Source organism: Oncorhynchus clarkii, chromosome 20, assembly GCF_045791955.1.
Source record: "Oncorhynchus clarkii lewisi isolate Uvic-CL-2024 chromosome 20, UVic_Ocla_1.0, whole genome shotgun sequence".
Taxonomy (NCBI): domain Eukaryota; kingdom Metazoa; phylum Chordata; class Actinopteri; order Salmoniformes; family Salmonidae; genus Oncorhynchus; species Oncorhynchus clarkii.
This window is the reverse complement of record NC_092166.1, coordinates 40,906,454-40,931,222: the sequence shown is the minus strand read 5'-3', so window position 1 is coordinate 40,931,222 and position 24,769 is coordinate 40,906,454. Positions and strand designations below refer to the sequence as shown.

At 42.2% G+C, this 24,769-nt stretch overlaps 1 protein-coding gene across 4 annotated transcripts in view; it reads left to right on the top strand.

The window, feature by feature from the left end:
• LOC139376359 (zinc finger E-box-binding homeobox 1-like) overlaps positions 1-24,769 on the top strand; it is a 92,777-nt gene that overhangs the window by 53,155 nt on the left and 14,853 nt on the right. For 2 of the 4 annotated variants that reach the window (XM_071118799.1, XM_071118800.1), the window contains exon 3: positions 38-91. The exons of the other annotated variants lie outside the window; for them this stretch is intronic. The gene's annotated coding sequence lies outside the window, so the exon portion shown is untranslated. The remainder of the gene's footprint in view (positions 1-37; positions 92-24,769) is intronic. 4 annotated transcript variants of the gene reach the window in all.

Genomic DNA, 24,769 nt, shown 5'->3' with positions numbered 1-24,769 from the left:
TTTCGTTTTTTTGTTAACATCTTTTCATTGACTTTAGAAACACACCAACTTCAACTGGTAATGACACTGACACATCAGGCATAGTCAAGAGGTAGGACAACTACATTTACATTATCCTGCTCGACAAAGACTATGGGCATTTGGCCTAAGCTTCAACTAAGACATAGCTTTTCCCCTGGACCTGGAATGGTCTTACATGGTTTCCGTGATGTTTGTTTCACGTGGTCTGTCTCAAGGCAGTGAATTTCAGTCTTCCTTCACACTTACGTCTGATTCCTAAATGTCACCCTATTCCCTATGCAGTGCACTACTTTCGACCAGAGCCTTATGGGCCCTAGTCAAAAGTTGGTGCACTGTAAAGAGACTAGTTGTGGTTAAGATGTCTTTTTAGGTGTGGTCTGTTTGAGGATGTGCTGTAGTATTGAAGATTGCACACATGGACTGGACACCTACATGACTATGCACCATTTATGCTGTTGTCTGCGTGCACACACAAAACAATGCTGGGTTAAAACAACACAATTTGGATAAATATTGAACAGAACACACATTGGTTTATTTTGACTCAGCCAGTTGGGTCACAAACAACCCACTGTTTTCTTGTTGTTGATGTTGGCTTTTTAAGCTATGATCCATTTGGGTCAGATCAGAAGACTGGAGGCGTGGTTTAGTAGCGGTGTGGGTTTCAGATAGTTATTTTTTGCCACCTGTGAGCATATGTAATTTCATTTAATCTGTTCTGTTGTGTTGTCAACACATGTTAAGGTTGAGCACTGACACTTTTGTAGCATTAATAAAGCTAATACAAGTGTCGGAGTTCCTTAAATACCTATGTACTATATCCCTATGCTGGGATAGTTACCCCTTTGTTATAATATTTAAATAGTTATAAATTGTATATGAAAATATCTCATGTGCAAAAATATTGAAGGAACATTGAAATTTGCAGTGTACAAACTTAACACGATGAACATGAATGACATTGACTCACGGGTGGCCTACAATAACTATCTGAAAGCCACGCCGCAATAGGCCACACTTTTGGATTACCCAAACACGGGCTAATTTAACCATCAGTTGGGTTTTTATTCACTTTCATGCTGGGTTGATCCAGCAGAGGGGTATTTTTTAATGTAATCCATAGGCTATTTTCAGGAGAGAGCAAATGGCGTTCCTGTTCATCATGTTATGTTCACCCTGAGGAAGGCACAGGGGTGCCGAAACATTGGTGTTTTACCCAATAAATAACTGGGAGTTTATACATATGTAGTGACTCTCTTTGTTTTATAGCTTACTGTTTATTCACCATTAGTCTGCACCTCTACACTAAATAATTGTATCTGGGTGTGCGCCAGCTCATGCTTTTTATGTTTGTGCACTGCAAAATTAAATTTCCCTTCAATATTTTTGCACATTACATATTTATATATAAAATGAATGACATTATATACCATAAAAAGGGGTAACTCTCCCAACATTGGAATACACATAGGCACTTGAGGACTGTAAGACTCATTAAGTTACAAAAGTGTCAGTACTTAACCTGTTGTCAACATGTGTTGACAACAGAACAGATTAACAGGAAATACATTTACTCTCATATGTGGTCAAAAATAACTACCTGAAAGCCACAATCCTACCAAGCTTCGCCTCCAGTCTTCTGATCTGACCCGGAAGATCATAGATAAATAACCCAACTAAGTGACCCAACTGGCTGGGTCAAAAATAACTCAACACGTGTTCTGTCCACTATTTACCCAGCTTTTTCTCTCTCTCTCTCTCTCTCTCTCCCTCTCATCAGGTAGACTAGATATGTCACAGAACGTTGGATTTTGATGGTATTCCGCGGACACTTGCTGCCATCTTATTTACACACTTTCATACCGAAAAATGCTTGTCTAGTCCCACGTGCTGCTCAAATCAGTACTGCATTACTCAACTTTCCCCTGATACTGCAAATCTTCCTCACATAGACCCACAGAGGACCATGTTATATTTGATAGGCTGCATCCTGTTGTAAAGTAGTGCACTATATAGGTCAGGGTTTCCCAAACTCGGTCCTGGGGCCTCCCAGGGGTGCACGTTTTGTTTTTTGCCCTAGCTCTACACGGCTGACTCAAATGATCAACCCTTTTAGGTTTTAATGTAGAACCCTCTGTGGAAATACTTCAAGATGGAACCCAAAAGGGTTCTACCTGGAACCATAAAGGGTTCTTCAAAGGGTTATCCTATGGGGAAAGCCAAAGAACCCCTTTAGGTTCTAGATAGCACCTTTTTTTCTAAGAGCGTACTGTAATCCAGTGCCTGTGCCAACACTGGCCTTACTAACTCTGTCCATTTGGAAACAGTTGTGCACCCTGATCCCTCCACCTGCTCCAATACGTCTCACACAGTACGAGTGCCAAAAACATGCCTCACTCACCAAATCCCTCTTGCGCCAGGGTTGGTTCATCGTGAGAATATCTTGAGTGAGTAGGGATTTAGTAGCAGAGAATGCAACTAAAGCAGTGACACTTTTTTCTCCATCAATCTATTGGAATATGAGTCTTTCTGAAAATTGTTTAATAAAATGTATGTTAAGGGCATATAAAGGCATTTCTTCTGTAAAAAACACCTTTCTAGGAAATAATTAAGGTGAACATGATATCCTCTGTGAGTGTCCATTCTGTGTGCTGTGGGAAAGAAGAGAGATGGGAAGTTACTCCATTACGCTCTTGATTTCATATAGCCCCTGTTGGCTGGCGTCACCCGGCTTCCTGTGTGGTACTGTGAGCTGCCTGGGAGTACTGTACTCAGAGCCTGGGAGTACTCTCTCTCCCTCTCTCTATTTTCCTGAACAGATTATCTCTACTCTCCTCAGACAGGGCGGCTACCTGTGGGAGATCTGAGACACGCACACAGGCACGTGCACACACATACACATACTCATTCACTGGGAACACCATGTCATTTCAACATGGACATTTGGGTAATATTTGGTTGAGACTTTGATCAATGAGATTTCACCCTTTATTCACCCACTTTCAACCATTTAAAAGCAAAACAAAGTTCAAATGGGAATACAATGTCAGATATTTTGTATTTATACAACAACTTAATGAGTTATCACTGTGCTTCACCTAATAGCACAACCAAATGTCCTGGATTGCACTAACCGAAAGGTTGCTGAACAAGGGATCTCCACAGACCTTTGACTGATTACATAAGAGGACATTTAGTAACAGTGACCTCAGATTGTGGCCATAGATGTGTTAATAATTTTAAGGTTAAACAAATACGGTTACATTCGTTTGTAAGATTAACTTTAGGCTATTACAAAATTAATATGAAATTGTGTTGGGTTGACAATGCAGACAAGGCTTTAACCAGGTAGGCCAGAAAAAAAATTCTCATTTACAACTGCGACCTGGCCAAGATAAAACAAAGCAGTGCGACAAAAACTACAACACAGAGTTACACATAAACAAACGTACAGTCAATAACACAATAGAAACATTCATTTGTAGTGTGTGCTTTGGGGATGACATTAACAGTGGAGTGATAGATGTGCAGATGATGATATGCAAGTAGAGATACTGGGGTGCAAAAGAGCAAGCAGATAAATAACTGGAGCGCTTGCAAGCTGATGGTGGGTGTTGCAATTTGTCATTGGTAGCAGAGTGACCAAAGGAAGCTTTGGGGATGACCAGTGAAATATACCTGCTGGAGCGCTTGCAATGGGTGGGTGTTGCTATGGTGACCAGTGGGCTGAGATTTACCTAGCAAAGACTTATAGATGACCTGGAGCCAGTGGGTTTGGTGACGAATATGTAGCGAGGGCCAGCCAACGAGAGCATACAGGTCGCAGTGGTGGGTGTTTATGGGGCTTTGGTGACAAAACGGATGGCACTGAGATGGAGTACATCCAGTTTGCTGAGTAGAGTGTTGGAGGCTATTTTGTAAATGACATCGCCGAAGTCAAGGATCGGTAGGATAGTCTGTTTTACGAGGGTATGTTTGTTGGCATGAGTGAAGGAGGCTTTGTTGCAAAATAGGAATCCGATTCTTGATTTAATTTTGGATTGGAGATGCTTAATGTGAGTCTGGAAGGAGAGTTTACAGTCTAACCAGACACTTAGGTAATTGTAGTTGTCCACATATTCTAAGTCAGAACCGTCCAGAGTAGTGATGCTAGTCGGGCGGGCGGGTGCGGGTCACGGAAGGAGTGTTGTATGGCGTTGAAGCTCGTTTGGTGGTTTGTTAACACAGTTTCCAAAGAAGGGCCAGATGTATACAGAATGGTGTCATCTGCGTAGAGGTGGATCAGAGAATCCCCAGCAGCAAGAGCGACATCATTGATATATACAGAGAAGAGAGTCGGCCCGAGAATTGAACCCTGTGGCACCCCCATAGAGACTGCCAGAGGTCCGGACAACAGGTCATCCGATTTGACACACTGAACTTTATCTGGGAAGTAGTTGGTGAACCAGGCGAGGCAGTCATTTGAGAAACCAAGGCTATTGAGTCTGCCGATAAGAATGTGGTAATTGACAGAGTCGAAGGCCTTGGCCAGGTCGATGAAGACCCCTGCACAGTACTTTCTTTTATCGATGGCGGTTATGATATCGTTTAGGACCTTGAGCGTGGCTGAGGTGCACCCATGACCAGCTCGGAAACCAGATTGCATAGTGGAGAAGGTACGGTGGGATTCGAAATGGTCGGTGATCTGTTTGTTAACTTGGCTTTTGAAGATTTTAGAAAGACAGGGCAGGATGGATATAGGTCTACAACAATTTGGGTCTAGAGTGCCTCCCCCTCCCCCTCTCTCTGCAGTAGATTGAAACTCCGCCCCCTTTGGCAGTTCTATCTTGTTGGAAAATGTTGTAGTTGGGGATGGAAATTTCAGGATTTTTGGTGGCCTTCCTAAGCCAGGATTCAGACACGGCTAGGACATCAGGGTTGGCGGAGTGTGCTAAAGCAGTGAATAAAACAAACTTAGGGAGGAGGCTTGTAATTTTAACATGCATGAAACCAATAAATTATGTACAGACAAGAGTATGGTAGGATGTGAGTACAGTGGAGGTAAACCTAGGCATTGAGTGACGATGAGAGCGGTTTTGTCTCTAGAGGCACCAGTTAAGCCAGCTGAGGCCACTGCATGTGTGGGGGGTGGGATAAAAGGGTTATCTAAGGCATATTGGGCAGGGCTGGGGGCTCTACAGTGAAATAAGACAATAATCACTAATCAAAACAGCAATAGACAAGTCATATTGACATTCCAATGAGTAGCAATGGGTGAGTCAGGGAGCCGATTCAGTAGTCACTACTACGCTAGGCGAGCTGGAGACACAGCGATTCATACAGCTAGCGTGCCGGGGATAGCAGATGGGCCTTCGGCGATGTCACAACGGAAGAGACTGTTGAAACCACCTCGGACATTACATCGGCAGACCAGTCGTCGGCAGTAAATGGTCCAGGCCAATTGGCAAAAGAGGCATTGTAGCCCAAGAATTAGCTGGTGGACCTCTTAGGCAAGCCGGGAGATGTATTTATTTAACCTTTATTTAACTTGACAAGTCAGTTAAGAACAAATTCTTATTTACAATGACGGCCTAGGAACAGTGGGTTAACTGCCTTGTTCAGGGGCCGAACGACAGATTTTTCCTTGTCAGCTCGGGGATTCAATCTAGCAACCTTTTGGTTACTAGCCCAATACTCTAACCTCTAGGCTACCTGTCACCCCAATGGGCCTAGCTCGAGGCTAGCTCAAGGCTAACTGATGCTTGCTTCGGGACAGAGACGTTAGCCAGAAGTAGCCACTTGGATTGGAGCTAGCTAGCTGCGATGATCCGGTGTAAAGGTTCAGAGCTAGCGGTAGGAATCCGGAGATGTGGTAGAGAATTTAGAGATTTGTCTGCCCTAAATCCACCACCATCAAGCATCTTAGGAAAGAGATCCTCTGGCTGTTAGCAGGCGGCGAGAAAAGGAAAACCTGCTTAACACGATGAACACAAATTACATGTACACTGACCTTGCTGTAAACCAGGCAAACCGATCTCACTTTTAAATGCAAAGCTGTCAATGATTTGGGCGGTGTTGATCTAATGGACAGATGTTAAACTCAACTGCACGGCTACATGGGAGACCTGGCCACCCATCTATCTGAGAAGATCCGATCCAGCTATCAAGCAGCTTTGCCCCTCTTGAGACGGACCTACCAGCCCCGGGAGTCAGCACGAATCCTGTGCGTATACCAACAGCCAGCGGACGCCTGGTGGCACCCTCCCCCACGGCCACCACAGTTCAGCAGGTCATTTCCCCATCGGATTCCATCACTACCACCTGTCACACCTGCTCCCGCTCTCCCTCCCTGGCGTGCAAAGGAGCCAGGCTCCCCAGCGTTACGCACTCCTGCCACCATCAGTACGCACACCAGCCTTTCCCCGTCACGCGCATCAGCGTATTATTGGACTCACTTGGACTCAATCCCCTGTTTATTACCTCCCCTATACTTGTCAGTTCCCCATCTCTGTTCCCCACGAATGCCTTAATGCCCGTATGTCTTTGTATACCTGTGTGCTGACGCCGTTCCTGTCCTGTTACCCATCTGTTCCTCATTAAATGTTGACTCCCCATACCTGCTTCTCATCTCCGGCGTTGGTCCTTATAACCACCATCACTGTGGGCAGCTCGATGGTGAGACCGACAAAGTTCCACTGTCACCCAGGACCCTGTGACCATGACATCAGCTCTTTCCTCCCCACCGTTATGGCCAACTACTCCAGTATTGACACCATCGTCACCCACATAGGTTTTAACAACCTTCGTTTTCGGCAATCTGAGGAACTGAGGGAGGACTACCATTTTTTTTAAAGACCCACGCTCGCACAGGGAAGAGAATAATTATCTCTGGCCCCCTCCCGTTCTACCGATTCAGAACGTTTGAGCCGACTCTGCCCTAAAAGAGTACCTGAAAAAACTTTGCAACGACAGGAATGTCTCTTTTTGTGACAAATTTGATTTGCTTTGGGAGCAACCAGCACGTTCTAAAAGAGACGGGGTTCACCCTAACCGCAGAGGTTCCACGATTATTTCCAGCAACATCACAAACTGTTTTAGAGACTGACAGACAGGGTCTGGTAGTGCTCCAGATCTCCCTTTCAGAATAAGCAAACAGAGGACTTGGAAACCATATCAACTCCTGCAGAAATGGCACTATGGTTATTGTAAGTAACCTAATTTATTTTCCTTTAACTCTTCTAGTGAGTTTATACAAACTGTCATCTCCTACCATTCTGATAGATTGGAGACTGTCAGAAAATGTGGTTGTAACGTTAATAATTTGGTTGTTATTCCATTGGTTACCTCTAGGCAGGCGCCCCAAGGCAGAGTGGCCCACACTAATTGAATATGGCACTTTTAAATATTAGAGCAATCACTAGTGAAATCTTTCTCATAAATGAACTCATTACTGAGCACAAAGTTGATTGCATGTTTCTCACTGAAACCTGGCTCTCTTCAAACTGTAGTTCAGACTCTTATTGAATCCTCCCCTGGACTACAGCTTTTCATACTCTATCAAAAAAGGGGAAAAGGGTGGAGGGGCAGCCTCTATTTTTACTAATGCTCTCAGCTGTTAGGACATTTCATTTGGCGACTTTGGGTCTTTAGAGCATCATGCTATACTGTTTAAATGTCAGACACCAGTGCTGTCCATAACCCTGTATAGGCCACCAAAGCACTGCCCCACTTTATTTACTGATTTATCTGAGCTATTGTCTGTTGTCCTTGAGAACTATGATACAAATCATTGTGTTGGGTGATTTTAATTCATATTCATGTTGACAAAGAGACGAGGCCATTGAATTTATGAATCTTTTGAGCTCTATGGACTTTATTCAACATGTTTTACTGGACCCACCCAGAACCATGGCCATACTCTGGACCTGGTTAATACCAAGGGGCTTTCTACTGTTGATGTTGCTTTATCTGACCACCACTGTGTATTTTTATCTACCTTGTTGCCATAGCACAGGTTAATACTAAATGCATTATTGAGAAACACTATCTTATCTCTGAAGTTGCTACAGATTTTATTGAGTAGAAGAAGCATACTCCATCACCTATTCTGCCTTCATCTTGTGATGATTTAGTTGATAACTTTAATAGCAAATTAAGGGCAACCATTGATGCCATAGCTACAGTAAAGTTGAAAAGGCCACATCCAAACGGATACCCCTTTGGATGAGTGAAGAAACTAATAAATTATAGAGAAATTGCAGAAAGGCAGAGTGGGAGTGGGGAGTCAACGTTGCAGGTCCATTATGATATTCTGAGAGAGCAACTTGGCATATATAACAAGGCAATTGGAAATTCCACACTGGCTTATTTTTCTAACTTGATCACTAATAATCAGAATAATGTGAGAGTGCTCTTCTCAACCATTGATGGCCTGATAAATCCTAACCACGAAAATCTGTGAACTTTTCTCCACATCTAAATGCGATATAAGATAACATAACAAACATTAGACTGGGTATAAGTCAAGCAAGACCTGATGAGAAGTTTGATGATATGTGCCCTAGTTTACCACGCAGAGGCACTATGGATTTATTTTCCCTGGTTGACATAGACATGCTCAGGAAAGTGATATCACTACTTAAGCCTTCTACCTGCATTCTCGATCCTATCCCCACCACCTTCTTCAAAACAGGTTTTATTTTATACCGGTCAATAGTTTTACCGGTCAATAGTTTTTTGTCACCATTGGTGAACATAACTCAAAGAAAATGGTTCCACAAGGTTCGATTTTAGGTCCGGTACTGTTCAGTTTATCAGAAAGCACAGCATTGATTTTCAATACTATGCAGGCGATACACAACTTTACATTTTTGTGTCACCAGAGGATTTTAGCTCCACGGATAAATTATTAGAATGTGTTCGTTTTTTAAATACTTGGATGGCTCACAACTTCCTAAGCTAAATCAAGACAAGAATGAGGTAATTAAATCAAATCAAATCAAATCAAATCATTATTGTTGGAGCCAAAGCACAGAGAGAGAATCTGGCCGCATATTTTAATTCACGGGCAAGAAAGATAAAACACCAGAGCTGTGTTTGAATACTAACATACTAACTTACTGTATACTAAATACTTAATGAATATATACTACATACTATTAGTTAATTTTAGTGTACCGTAAACAAACAATATCCTTTCAGTTGAGTGTACTAGCGCTTCGCCTGTCTACTGGAAGTTGATGCTGTTGATATGCAACTTCTTGCTAGCTTGTTAGTATGACTAACAAATTACTAGCTAGACATCTTACTTCATTAACAAAATCCATTGAGAACTCACAACAATAGTACCGCTTAGCTAATAATGACGTGAATAATCAACATAACATACATACATATTACAGCAACTGCTGTAATGCTATGCTAGAATGTTGTGAAGCCACTCCCATTTTCTGAAAAATAGTGTCCATTGCGTGTATGCTTCGTATTTTGGCGAATGTAGTACGACTTCTGGGAACTTTTGAAAGCCATTGGTCAACAGCAAAACATACAGAATGCTGCAGCATGGGTACTGACCAAGACCAGATCTCTGCACCGCCTGCCTGTGAGTTTTAAATTCATTCTAAGATTATTATTTTGGTTTTTAAATCCTTCCACCATTATGCACCCCAATACATGTCAGACATGCTTTTAAGTTCTGTATCCAGTAGGTCCCTCAGGTCCTCTGGCACTGGCCTTTTAACTATCCCAAAGCGTAGGACAAAAAACCATGGAGAAGCAGTTACTATGCCCCCAGCCTCTGGAATAGCCTTCCAGAGAACCTGAGGGGGGCCAAAACTGTGGCCATTTTTGAAAGAGATCTTAAAACACACCTTTTTGGCTTTGCTGTTCCTCAAGGTGCTTTTTAGTCGTTCAGTTTTTATTGTTATTCTTTAGTTTTTGATCCTCTTATGTTTGTTGTGTAGTAAATATTTCCGTTTTTATTTTCATTGTTTTTATTTGTTTTTTCCTGTGAAGCACATTGTGTTGCATTCCATGTCTGAAATGTGCTATTTAAATAAAGCCTAATTTGATGATGACATAATCCTGTGGTTGAAATTTCACCCTCAAAACAACAGTTCGCATTGATGACAGACAGTAAGATAGACAGACAGACAGACACAGACAGACAGACAGAGTATTTGGTAGCATTGCCTTTAAATTGTTTAACTTGGGTCAAACATTTCGGGTAGCCTTCCACAGGCTTCCCACAATAAGTTGGGTGAATTTTGGTCCATTCCTCCTGCCAGAGCTGGTGTAACGGAGTCAGGTTTGTAGGCCTCCTTGCTTGCACACGCTTTTTCAGTTTTGCCCACAAATTTTCTATAGGATTGAGGTGCTTGTGATGGCCACTCCAATACCTTGCCTTTGTTGTCTTTAAGCCATTTTTCCACAACTTTAGAAGTAGGCTTGGGGTCATTGTCTGTTTGGAAGACCCATTTTGCGACCAAGGTTTAACTTACTGACTGATGTCTTGAGATGTTGCTTCAGTATATCCAAATAATTTTCCTCCCTCATGATGCAATCTATTTTGTGAAGTGCACCAGTCCCTCTTGCAGCAAAGCCCCCCCACAACATGATGCTGCCAACTCCAAAAACTACGATCTTTGTCCCCATGTGCAGTTGCAAACCGTAGTCTGGCTTTTTTTATGGTGATTTTGGAGCAGTGGCTTCTTCCTTGCTGAGCGGCCTTTCAGGTTATGTCGATATAGGACTCGTTTTACTGTGGATATAGATACTTTTATACCTGTTTCCTCCAGAATCTTCACAAGGTCCTTTGCTGTTGTTCTGGGATTGATTTGCACTTCTCGCACCAAAGTACATGAATCTCTAGGAGACAAAACGGTATGACAGAACGGTTCCTGAGCGGTATGACGGCTGCGTGGTCTCATGGTGTTTATACTTCCGTACTATTGTTTGTACAGATGAACATGGTACCTTCAGACATTTGGACATTTCTCCCAAGGGTGAACCAGACTTGTTGAGGTCTACAATTTTTTTTCTGAGGTCTTGGCTGATTTCTTTTGATTTTCCCATGATGTCAAGCAAAGAGGCACTGAGTTTGAAGGTCTCCAATTGACTCAAATTATGTCAATTAGCCTATCAGAAGCCATGACAATTTTCTGGAATTTTCCAAGCTGTTTAAAGGGACAGTCTACTTAGTGTATGTAAACTTCTGACCCACTGGAATTGTGAACTATAAGTGAAATAATCTGTCTCTAAACAATTGTTGGAAAAATTACTTGTGTCAAAGTAGATGCCCTAACCGACTTGCCAAAACTATAGATGGTTAACAATAAATTTGTGGAGTGGTTGAAAAACGAGTTTTAATGACTCCAACCTAAGTGTATGTAAACTTCCGACTTCAGCTGTAGGTAGGTAGGTAGGTAGGCAGGTTGGTAGGTAGGCAGATAGGTAGGTAGGCTGGCAGACAAACTCTCTCTCTCTCTCTCTCTCTCTCTCTCTCTCTCTCTCTCTCTCTCTCTCAATAACCCTGACCTCTTACACTCTTTCGAACCTCCATCTCTTTAAGTCACCAACAGTCTCTGTTGACCCTGTTGGTGCTTAATGCTGGTAATTTCCTCTACTGCAGGGATAATTAGTAAAATAAAAACTCAATTTGGTTTTGGCTGGACTCCTAAATCTACCGAGAGAGAAATAGAGGAAAGGGGAGAGAGAGAGAGAGAGAGCATCTTATTTGAAATGGCTATATAGAGTGCATTCAGAAAGTATTCAGACCCCTTGACGTTTTCCACATTTTTGGGGGGGGATATTCAATGCTGCAGAAACTTTTTGGTATCCTTCCCCAGATCTGTGCCTCGACACAATCCTGTCTCAGAGTTCTACGATTCCTTCGACTTCATGGCTTGGTTTTTGCTCTGACATGCACTGTTAACTGTGGAACCTTATATAGACAGGTGTGTGCCTTTCCAAATCATTACCAATTATTTGAATGTACCACAGGTGGACTCCAATCAAGTTGTAGAAACATCTCAAGGATGATCAATGGAAACAGGATGCACACACCTTCAATTTCGAGTCTCATAGAAAAAGTCTGAATACTTATGTAAATAAGGTATTTCTTTTTTTTTTTTTTTTTAATACATCTGCAAAAATAAAAAATAAACTGTTTTCGCTTTGTCATTATGGAGTATTGTGTATTGTTTTAGAATAAGGTTTTAACGTAACAAAATGTGGAAAAAGTCAAGGGGTCTGAATACTTTCCAAATGCACTGCCTCAGTAAACCTAGCACTCTCAGTGTTAAACTCTCTGTCTCCACCCCCTCCCTTTCTCACTCTGTGTTGACTAAAACCTAGGTTGAGTTATGTGAAAGGCTCTCTGTATATTTAAGCCTGGTCCCTGCTCTAGTTCCCCTCCTCTCCTGCCTAGCAGAAGAGATATATACTGCAGCAGGTAATGGCTGCTGTCATCTTATTCGATTGGCCTGATAATAGAAAAATATCTGACTTTACACTGCTAAATTACACGCTGAGCCACTCCACTCCACACCATTTGTACAGTCTGAAGTGCACTTTGGGCCCGATTCTGATTTAGGAAATGTATGTTTTTCCTATGCACGCCTTTTCCTACGTACTTGTCAGTAGTTGGTATTCAGCCTTGCCTCAAGCAGGTGCGTAACAGGCTTTGCAGGTGTGGTTCCCTTTGCGCACGCTGAATACATTTAATTAAACTGCTGAAAACCCTCCCACTTGCTGGCCAACAGATATTCTCGTGGAGTTTTCATTCAATAGGGTTTTCAGGACAATTATCTTAAGCCAGACCTTTAAATACGGTTTACCTTTAATTACAATTTTGTCGATAGACTAGAATACATCAAGAGAATGGGTTCAGAATACAGGGATCAGTGAAAGGAAGCCATCTAAATATATGCATATTCGTCTCTGTTTCAGCACCAATTTGTATATTTCAAAACACTCAGATTTTGTAGATTATTTAGGGTTAGTAAAGTATGTCTGAATCATAAAAAATCTGCTTTGGAGAGCCTTTACACACAAAATATATTGATGAATCAAAAATACAGTTTGATTCATTCCTTCAGTAAAATATTAGAAGGTTGAAAAAAGTGTACATTAACGGTTGAACATTAATCCTATAAATCTACCCGAATCCTCACTAATCATGGAACTGTATGACAGTGGCCGAGTCCTCGTAAATTGTGCGTTCCATAATGATCAAACAGGCTACATGTCCCAAATTATTGCACATTATTAGCTTAATATGATCCACTAATGCTAGCCACCACCAGGAACAACTACACAGACATGACAGAGGAAAGAAAGGTAAACGGAATTAAATGGAATGATGCAAAATATAAACTACAAATGAAGGAAACTAACACTAAAGTGACAGTTATAAACGTATGTGGGTATTACTGATGGTGGCTCCTGATAGTGGCTAATATTTAACATGATACAAATTGTAAAATAAAAAGGTGAAAAGCCTGGTTATATAATTAACATTTTCTAAAGCGCACACATCAACTCGTCAGGTTCAAACCTACAGAAGCATCTCCAAATGTCATCCACGCAAATTATGATGGCACGCAATAAAAATTCTAAATAAAGGCGCAGTTATTTATAGCCTACTTTACTGTGGAAAAGGGGCCACAATATATGTCATGTTTATATGATTTTCAGTTTGCTTCTATTTGACTGGTTTCACATTCGTCTCCAGAGATCTTAAGGAAAACCCATCTCCAAAAGAGTTACTCATTTACCCAGCTGTTATCAGTAGCTTTAGTTTTTTCTGTTGGGAAAAAAATATATGCTTTTTCCACTTGGAACCGGTAGGTTCGCTAGACCTTATTCATGGTTTCCTCGTGCATATTATGAGAGAATTAAGTCAAGCTCAGAATACGGTGTATCTGTAGACACACTCCGCCACACCTTCATCTCGAAAAGCATGCTATTCTCATGTTTAAATTCAAGATCAGAATACGCACTGAGAGAAAAGTGCATAAAAAGGTAATTACTTTCCATTTACGTCCGCTTAACTCGGGTCAGAATCATTCCATAGAGCACTGTGCTGGGAGAGGAGAGGCAGGGAGGATTGTATAACATATTAGTAGTGTCTCTTACTCTCTACACTCGACTCTCAGCTGGTTATGTTTTGGTCTCCTCTCTCGTTTCTGTCTCCATCATTCTACACTGTTGCTACTTCAGAAGCTTGAGGAATAAAACAGTTGCCGTGTTGTTTACAATTGTAAATAAAAAATACCCAGGCCAACATAGATAATAGAACAGTTCCGTCTCTGTGGTGGCCAGCCCGTCCGTGGGGGTGGATTAATTTGATGTTCAACTCAGTTAATGAAAGAGCTTGTCAAACAAAAGACAGAGATTGAATGGAGTTCCCACAACTGGAGTTCCCACATATGCTGAGCAATTGTTGGCTGCTTTTCCTTCACTCTGCGGTCCAACTCATCCCGAGTGGTGCAGTGGTCTAAGTCGTCCGGGTTAGGGTTAGGCCGGGGTAGTCCGTCATTGTAAATAAGAATTTGTTCTTAACTCACTTGCCTGGTTAAATAAAGGTTAAAGGTTAAATCAATAAAAATAGGTTGGGTGAGGTCAAGTGATTGTGGAGCCCAGGTCATCTGATGCAGCACTCCATCACTCTCTTTCTTGGTCAAATAGCCCTTACACAGCCTGGAGCTGTGTTGGGTCATTGTCCTGTTGAAAAACAAATTATAGTCCCACTAAGGGCACACCAGATGGGATGGCATATCGCTGCAGAATGCTGTGGTAGTCATGCTGGTTAAATCTAAATCACTGACAGTGTCACCAGCAAAGCACCATCACACCTCCTCGCTTCACGGTGGGAACCACACATGCTGAGATCATCAGTTCACGTGCTCTGCATCTCACAAAGACACGGTGGTTGGAACCAAAAATCTCAAATTTGGACAGATTTCCACCGGTCTAATGTCTATAGCTCGTGTTTCTTGGCCCAAGCAAGTTTCTTCTTCTTCTTGTTGGTATCCGTTAGTAGTGGTTTCTTTGCAGAAATTCGACCATGAATGCCTGATTTACACAGTCTCCTCTGAACAGTTGTTGTTGAGATGTGTCTGTTACTGGAACTCTGTGAACTCTAATGAACTTATTCTCTGCAGCAGAGGTAACTCTGGGTCTTCCTTTCCTGTTGCGGTCCTCATGAGAGCCAGTTTCATCTTAGCGCTTTATCGTTTTTGAATAAACTTTAAAAGTTCTTGAAGTTTTCTGGATTGACTGACCTTCATGTTTTAAGATAATGATGGAATGCTGTTTCTCTTTGCTTATTTGAGCTGTTTTACCATAATATGAACTTGGTGTTTTACCAAATGGGGCTATCTTCTGTATAGCACCCCTACCTTTTCACAATACAACTGATTGGCTGAAATGCATTAAGAAGGAAAGAAATTCCACAAATGAACTCTTAACGAGGCACACCTGCTAATTGAAATGCATTCAGGTGACTAGCTGATGAAGCTGGTTGAGAGAATTCCAAGAGTGTAAAAAGCTGTCATCAAGGCAAAGGGTGGCTACTTTGAAGAATCTCAAATGTAAAATATATTTTGATTTGTTTTAAAGAAAATTGGTTAGGTCATGATTCCATATGTGTTTTTTCATAGTTTTGATGTCTTCACTATTATTCTACAATGTAGAAAAAAACATTTAAATAAAGAAAAACCCTGGGGGATGCCTGTTTTGCATGTTATTTTGGCATTAATACGTGTCACATATCAGTATGCAAAAAAAGTGAGTGCTTCCTTGGGTAAGGCAGCTCCAAAATGCAGGTGTTTCAGCCTAGCCCAGTGCTATCTGTGGTGGTGGGGCAGCCAGCAGAAAATACAGAGCGTAGGGGTTGGTCACGTTCTCTAGTTGTGCCACGATTGGCTCAGTATTCTGTCACTCATGGGAACATTACGTTACCGCTAAATCTATGGGTAGAGCTAGAATATTCATGCCCCTTGGGTGCTGCCATAGATTTACATTAGAAGCGCCCAAATTATGTAAAATCATCAGCAGCTTTGATTGGACTTTCAAAATCTTAGCTAGCAAGCTAACAGTCATCATCATGAATCAAGTCGACAGTCTACTGGCAAATCATTTCTAATCCTTGTCATAATGAAGAGAATTAATGTAGAGAAATTATAGATAAAACATATCGGTGCTCATCGGCCATTGGACATAATCATTACACAACAGGTTGGAAATCGCAAATTCAACAATGAGTGGTTTGGATGGGATCAGTGACTAACAACAAGCATTGCAAAGCATTCACTAGCCTGCTATTCAGTGGAGTGGGTGTGTGGTCCCAAGTCTGTGTTTAAGGGTGTCTTTTCCAAGCTTAAAATGATAAACATTCAATATTGGCCATGGTGTCAATCCAGCATGACTTCTGCCACGCTCAGAACAACTGGAAACTGGAAACAGATTTCAGTAAGTTCAAGACAACTGGGAACTCTGAAAAAAACTAGCTCCGACTGGGAAAATATGTTTTGAACGGTCATCCAACTCGGAATTGCAAGTCGGGAACTCTGGCCTCTCCTAAAAGTTCCGACCTGAAGATCACTGACGTCATCATGATTCAACCTTGTTTTTGTCCGAGGTCCGAGTTGTCTTGAAGCACCATAAATCTAGAGAAAGCCAGACTTTGATGACAACGTTTGATGACAAAGTTAACCCACGAAGGTCCCCCGCACCACCTTCCTGTTCAAGTAACAAAGCACAACAAGGTGTGTCCAAAAATGTCTTGTATGCTGCTGCATAAATTATGTACCCGCCTCACCCAATGTGGTATGGATCTGCTATTTTTACACTTTTTAAACCGAACCCCCTTCAGAAGCTAACTAGCTACTAGCTAGTAGTCAGTTAGCCACTGCTAGCGGTCATCACCATTAACGCGGACTGCCAGCCTCAGCCCGGGCAACTCCTGCCAGCCTGCACAGCGTGATATCTACCCAGAGCATATCGGACTGCTTTTCTCTACCACATCTCCGGATTCCTACCGCAAGCTCTGAACCTTTCACTCCGGATCATTGCAGCTAGCTAGCTGCTATCCGAGAGGCTACTCCTGGCTAACGTCTCTAACATCCCCCGAAGCAAGCACCAGGTAGCTTCAATTACCTCTTTTGCCAATTGGCCTGAACTCTTTGCTGCCGACACAGAGCCCCGCCGATCCATCACAACTGGTCTACCGACGTAACCGTCCGAGGGGGTTTCTGTCCCAAAGCAAGCACCAGTTAGCCTCGAGCTAGGCCCTTCTCCCGGCTAGCTGAAGAATTCCATCAGATAATTCCTGGGCTTCAATACCTCTTCTGCCAATTGCCTGGACCCTTTGCTGCCAACACGGAGCCCCGCCGATCCATCACAACTGGTCTACCGACGTAACCGTCTGAGGGGGTTTCAACAGACTCTCCCGTTGCAATGTCCCCCTGAGCCCCATCTGCTAGCCTGCTGCTAGCCCCGGCCTGCTAGCTATCTGAATCGTCGTGCCTCCAGCTAGCCTAACTACTCACTGGACCCTATGATCACTCGGCGACACATGCCTCTCCCTAATGTCAATATGCCTTGTCCATTGCTGTTTTAGTTAGTCATTTTTGTCTTATTTCACTGTAGAGCCTCCAGCCCTGATCAATATGCCCTTATGTTCTTTTAGCCTTTAGCCGTACTCTTATCCTACTCCTCCTCTGTTCCTCTGGTGATTTAGAGGTTAACCCAGGCCCTGCAGCCCCCAGCACCACTCCCATTCCCCAGGCGCTCTCATTTGTTGACTTCTGTAACCGTAAAAGCATGCATATTTGGCCCTTGAGCGCCGGAGAGGGAGAGCGAGTGCACGCGTGACAACTGTACTGTATACAAAACTGTGAATATGTACAGTTGAATTCGAAAGTTTACATACACTTAGGTTGGAGTCATTAAAACTAGTTTTTCAACCACTCCACAAATTTATTGTTAACAAACTATAGTTTTGGCAAATCTACTTTGTGCATGACACATGTAATTTTTCCAACAATTGTTTACAGACAGATTATTTCACTTATAATTCACTGTATCACAATTCCAGTTGGTCAGAAGTTTACATACACTAAGTCGACTGTGCCTTTAACTTAAACAGCTTGAAAAAATCCAGAAAATTATGTAATGGCTTTAGAAGCTTCTGATAGGCTAATTGACATAATTTGCGTCAATTGGAGGTGTACCTGTGGATGTATTTCAAGACTCACCTTCCTTGCTACCTTCCTCCCAAGTCTGGTTCATCCTTGGGAGCAATTTCTAAACGCCTGAAGGTACCACTTTCATCTGTACAAACAAGAGTACGCAAGTATAAACACCATTGGACCACGCAGCTGTCATAACGCTCCGGAATAGAGATGAGATGAACGTACTTTGGTGCGAAAAGTCAATCCCAGAACAACAGAAAAGGACCTTGTGAAGATGCTGGAGGAAACAGGTACAAAAGTATCTATATCCACAGTAAAACGAGTCCTATATCTACATAACCTTAAAGGCCGCTCAGCAAGGAAGAAGCCACTGCTCCAAAACCACCATAAAAAAGCCAGACTACGGTTTGCAACTGCACATGGGGACAAAGATCGTACTTTCTGGAGAAATGTCCTCTGGTCTGATGAAACAAAAATAGAACTCTTTTGGCCATAATGACCATTGTTATGTTTGGAGGAAAAGGGGGGAGGCTTGCAAGCCGAAGAACACCATCCCAACCGTGAAGCACAGGGTTTGCAGCATCATGTTGTGCCGGTGCTTTGCTGCAGGAGGGACTGGTGCACTTCACAAAATAGATGGCATCATGAGGCAGGAACATTATGTGGATATAATGAAGCAACATCTCAAGACATCAGTCAGGAAGTTAAAGCTTGGTCGCAAATGGGTCTTCCACATGGACAATGACCCCAAGCATACTTCCAAAATTGTGGCAAAATGGCTTAAGGACAACAAAAGCAAGGTATTGGAGTGGCCATCACAAGCTCTGACCTCAATCTCATAGAAAATTTGTGGGCAGAACTGAAAAAGCTAGTGCGAGCAAGGACGCCTTACAAACCTGACTCAGTTACACCAGCTCTGGCAGGAGGAATAGACCAAAATTCACCCAACTTATTGTGGGACACTTGTGGAAGGCTACCCGAAACGTTTGACCCAAGTTAAATAATTTAAAGGCAATGCTACCGAATACTAATTGAGTGTATGTAAACTTCTGACCCAGTAAATCATTCTCTCTACTATTATTCCACATTTTAGCGCCCTCTGACACCCTGTTACAACTGTTTACTATGTGACTCTGGATGCAGTGTCCCACATGAAAAATACTACACTTTACTATTTAATACTACATTACTTACTATACTACACACAGTGGTCCTATCCCTCGATCATGTGTAGAATTTTGTAGAATACTATAGTAAATAATATAGTATTATTCACTCAAGTAAAACTATGTACAGTAATGTCTGCAAAAACACTACCGTTTTTTAAAACTATAGTAAATACTACAGTATTTAATTTGCATACTGTATACCCTGGCCATTCCCCTTCCCCATGTTCAAATTAGTGCCACCCATAAGTGAGAAACCTACATGCCAAGTATGGACCATGTATTGTGTTCCCTACAGGTTATCGAAAAGAGCGAAAGCGCTGAAATATCCGTTTACACACAAGTTATACCTACCTACAGGTTGTGGGAAATGTGCTCTTACTATTTCTCCAGTCGGTTTCCTCAAGGTTTCCTCACTTCTATGTCAAAGATAATAAAACAAAAACACTACAGTAAATACTACAGTAAACTGCAGTCCGCAGAAACACTACAGTAAATGCTACAGTAAACTGCAGTCCGCAGAAACACTACAGTAAATGCTACAGTAAACTGCAGTCCGCAGAAACACTACAGTAAGTGCTACAGTAAACTGCATTCCGCAAAAACACTACAGTAAATGCTACAGTAAACTGCATTCCGCAAAAACACTACAGTAAATACTACAGTAAACTGCAGTCCGCAGAAACACTACAGTAAATGCTACAGTAAACTGCAGTCCGCAGAAACACTACAGTAAATGCTACAGTAAACTGCAGTCCGCAGAAACACTACAGTAAGTGCTACAGTAAACTGCATTCCGCAAAAACACTACAGTAAATGCTACAGTAAACTGCATTCCGCAAAAACACTACAGTAAATACTACAGTAAACTGCAGTCCGCAGAAACACTACAGTAAATGCTACAGTAAACTGCAGTCCGCAGAAACACTACAGTAAATACTACAGTAAACTGCAGTCCGCAGAAACACTACAGTAAATACTACAGTAAACTGCAGTCCGCAGAAACACTACAGTAAATGGTACAGTATACTGAAGTCTGCAGAAACACTACAGTAAATGGTACAGTATACTGAAGTCTGCAGAAACGCTACAGTAAATGCTACAGTAAACTGCAGTCCGCAGAAACACTACAGTAAATGCTACAGTAAACTGCATTCCGCAAAAACACTACAGTAAATGCTACAGTAAACTTCAGTCCGCAGAAACACTGCAGTAAATACTACAGTAAACTGCAGTCCGCAGAAACACTACAGTAAATGCTACAGTAAACTGCAGTCCGCAGAAACACTACAGTAAATGCTACAGTAAACTGCAGTCCGCAGAAGCACTATAGTAAATGCTACAGTAAACTACAGTCCGCAGAAACACTACAGTAAATGCTACAGTATACTGAAGTCTGCAGAAACGCTACAGTAAATGCTACAGTAAACTGCAGTCTGCAAAAACGCTACAGTAAATGCTACAGTAAACTGCAGTCTGCAAAAACACCACAGTAAATACTACAGTATACTGAAGTCTGCAAAAACACCACAGTAAATACTACAGTATACTGAAGTCTGCAAAAACACTACAGTAAATGTTACAGTATACTGCAGTGTGCAAAAACACAAGACTAAATAAATCAGTATACTGCAGTCTGCAAAAACACTAGACTAAATACATCAGTATACTATTCTGAACAAAAATAGAATTGCAACATGCAACAATTTCAACGAGTTGCAGTTCATATAAGGAAATCAGTCAATTTAAATAAATTCGTTACGACCAATGGATTTCACATGACTGGGCAGGGGCCCAGCCACTTGGGAGCCAGGCCTAGCCAATCAGAATTCGTTTTTCCACACAAAAGGGTTTTATTACAGACAGAAATACTCCTCAGTTTCACCAGCTGTCCAGGTGGCTGGTCTCAGACGATTCCACAGGTGAAGAAGCCGGATGTGGAGGTCCTAGACTGGCGTGGTTACACATGGTCTGCGGTTGTGAGGCTGATTGGATGTACTGCTACATTTTCTAAAACAACATTGGAGGTGGCTTATGGTAGAGAATTAAACATTACATTCTATGCCAGCAGCTCTGGTGGACATTATTGCAGTCAGTATGCCAATTGCATGTTCCCTAAAAGCTTCAGACATCTGTGGCATTGTGTTGTGTGACAAAACTGCACATTCTATTGTCCCCAGAACAAGTTGCACCTGTGTAATGGTCATGCTATTTAGTCAGCTTTTTGATGTGCCACACCTGTCAGGTGGATGGATTATCTTGGCAAAGTAGGATGCTCACTAACAGGGATGTAAACAAATTTGTGCACACAATTTGAGAGAAATACGTTATTTGTACGTATGGAACATTTCTGGGATCTTTTATTTCAACTCGTGAAAAATGGGACCAACACTTTACATGTTGCGTCATTTTTTGGGTTCAGTAAGACAATCCACAAAAGACTACATGTATTACTATAGAATACACTACAGTTTTATTTCACTACAGTATTTATACTGTAAATACTACAGTAAATACTACAGTAAAGTCTGCAGAAACACTACAGTGAATACTAGTATTTATGCCATAGTATATTATAGCATTTTTTTCTGTGGGGTTCTATTTACAGTATATCATTTCCATTGCAGTTGGACCCATGTTGGGTTGTACATTCAGTTGGGTCTGTGTGAAATGTTGTAGCGCGGTGTGGGAAAGCCTAAACAGAGGTGCACCATACGCTATTCAGACCTGGGTGTTTGTTCTAGCCTACCTAGAGTGCCAGATGGGTGGGGTTTTCACCTTTTCAACTATTCTATTAGTGCCATTGTACCAGGCAAGCTCAATCAAGTGCTGATAAAGTATTTAAAAATATTTCAAATAGTATTTGAACCGAGGTCTGATGATTTACTGTGTTCCTCCTCACTGATATTGAACATTTTCCATTGAGACTTTGACTGCTGCCATTCATTTTTGTATTTTAATGGGAATTACTCAAGTCTGATGATTCACAGAGAGATCAAGCATAATTAAAGAACGTGGAAGAAGAAGGTCTCTGAAGAATGAGCTCAGAGAGTGAGAGAGAGAGAGAGAGAGAAGGAGAGTAAAATAGAGAAAGGAAGATAGCGATAGTAAGAGAAAGGGGAGAGGCAGAGAGAGAGAGGTAGAGAGAGCAGGATTGTTTTGGAGAGCTGGTAAAAAAAATGAGGTCATGGGAAGTGAAAGGATTGAGGGTTAGCAGGAGTCCTGTAGCCTGGGCTCCTCCCCTCCTTTTATGAGACGGCCTTTAGCAGCAGAGCCCATAGAATTAGAATGAGTAGAACGGAGGCAGAAGCTCTGACCATGGCAATTGTGGCTGGTGAATGGGGATGTCCGTTCTACTTTATTCTAATTCTATGGCAGAATCTTCTCTCTCCAGCTGCACCTGTCCCTCTCTGGGCTGCTCTCAGCAGGAAGGGCCAGGGCCTCCTGGCACAGGTCCTGGCACAGTTTAAAATGCTTAATCCCCATGGCAACGCTATAGCTACCTGCTGAAGTTTGGGTCATATTAAGCGATGGCTCGGATCCACTGAGTGGTGGAACCACTAAGAGGTCTTTTCAGTGGAGGAGACTGAGACTTTAAACTGTAGCTCTGTCTGTCAGTCATACTAGAATCAAGTGTCTTCTTATCTTATCCATGCTACCTAACATAAAACCCATCCATGGGAATTCAGTTTCTCTCTCAGGTTGGATTCTATCAAATCAACTTCATATAACATTTCAGAGAATTCCCACGGAGGGGTATACAGGAAGAAAAGCTCCCTTTTGTTACGGCAGGGTAGCCTAGTGGTTAGAGCGTTGGACTAGTAACCTGAAGGTTGCAAGTTCAAACCCCCGAGCTGACAAGGTACAAATCTGTCGTTCTGCCCCTGAACAGGCAGTTATTGAAAATAAGATTTTTTTTTTAACTGACTTGCCTAGTTAAATAAAGGTAAAATAAAAATAAAACCATCATAACCAAGTTATGTTAACCAGGTCGTGTGTGTGAGCGTGTGTGTGCCCTGAGGCCAGTTTAAGCATGTTTGAGTATGTTGTGTTAATTAGAGGAAGTGGAGGAAGGGTGGTGAAGGGGAAGAGCAGAGCTCTGTATCATTGCATCCTCAGGTCAAACACACAGGTCACATTCCTCTCTAGTGTCACATTTTAATCAACCTTAATGACCTCGTTATTGTCTCTAAGGCCTAGATTCAATCAGATCAAGCGTTAGCCGACACCCGCATAGCCAATGTTTTGGCGTTGGAGCTGTCAAATCGGTGAGCGACTGCTCTTGATCAATGTCATGAAGCCACACCTGCACCACTTGTGTTCGAAGCTCTCTCTCTCTCTCTCTCTCTCTCTCTCTCTCTCTCTCTCTCTCTCTTAAGGCTTGTAAGGACGTGAGTGTGTCATAAGTGTGGTGTGAGTCCAATATTGAGACAGGAGGTGTAGAACAGAATAACAATATGTTGTGGACACTACAATACCTGTGCTCAGAGTTTCTCAGAGTTTCTCTTTTGTCCTTATTTGTTGTTGTAACATATGTGATCTGCATCTGTTACTATGGTGTTACTAAGAAGAGAGGCTATACGGTAGAGTTAGAGTACCGGTCAAAAGTTTGAACACGCCTACTCATTCAAGGGTTTTTCTTTATTTTTACTATTTTCTACATTGTAGAATAATAGTGACGACATCAAGACAATGAAATAACACATATAACACCAAAAAAGTGTTAAACAAATCAAAATATATTTTATATTTGAGATTCTTCAAAGTAGCCACCCTTTGCCTTGATGATGGCTTTGCACACTCTTTGCACACTCTTTGCACACTCTTTTCTCTTCTCAACCAGCTTCATGAGGTTGTACATGGAATGCATTTCAATTAACAGGTCTTGTGGGAGTACAGGTCTGCAAGGAAAATGTTACAGTTGTGTAATATTCTCGACAACACAAATGCAACAGTTGTGTCCGCAGTAGAGGGTGAGTTGGTGGTTAGAGAGGTGGTGCTGGGAAGGAGTGTTAGTGGGGCTGGGAAGGAATGTTTAGTGGGGTTTTAGTGGGGCTGGAAAGGAAAGTTTAGTGGGGTGTTAGTGGGGCTGGGAAGGAAGGTTTAGTGGGGTTTTAGTGGGGTTGTGAAGGAAGGTTTAGTGGGGTGTTAGTGGGGCTGGGAAGGAAGGTTTAGTGGGGTGTTAGTGGGGCTGGGAAGGAAGGTTTAGTGGGGTTTTAGTGGGGCTGGGAAGGAAGGTTTAGTGGGGTGTTAGTGGGGCTGGGAAGGAAGGTTTAGTGGGGTGTTAGTGGGGCTGGGAAGGAAGGTTTAGTGGGGTTTTAGTGGGGCTGGGAAGGAAGGTTTAGTTGGGTTTTAGTGGGGCTGGGAAGGAAGGTTTAGTGGGGTTTTAGTGGGGCTGGGAAGGAA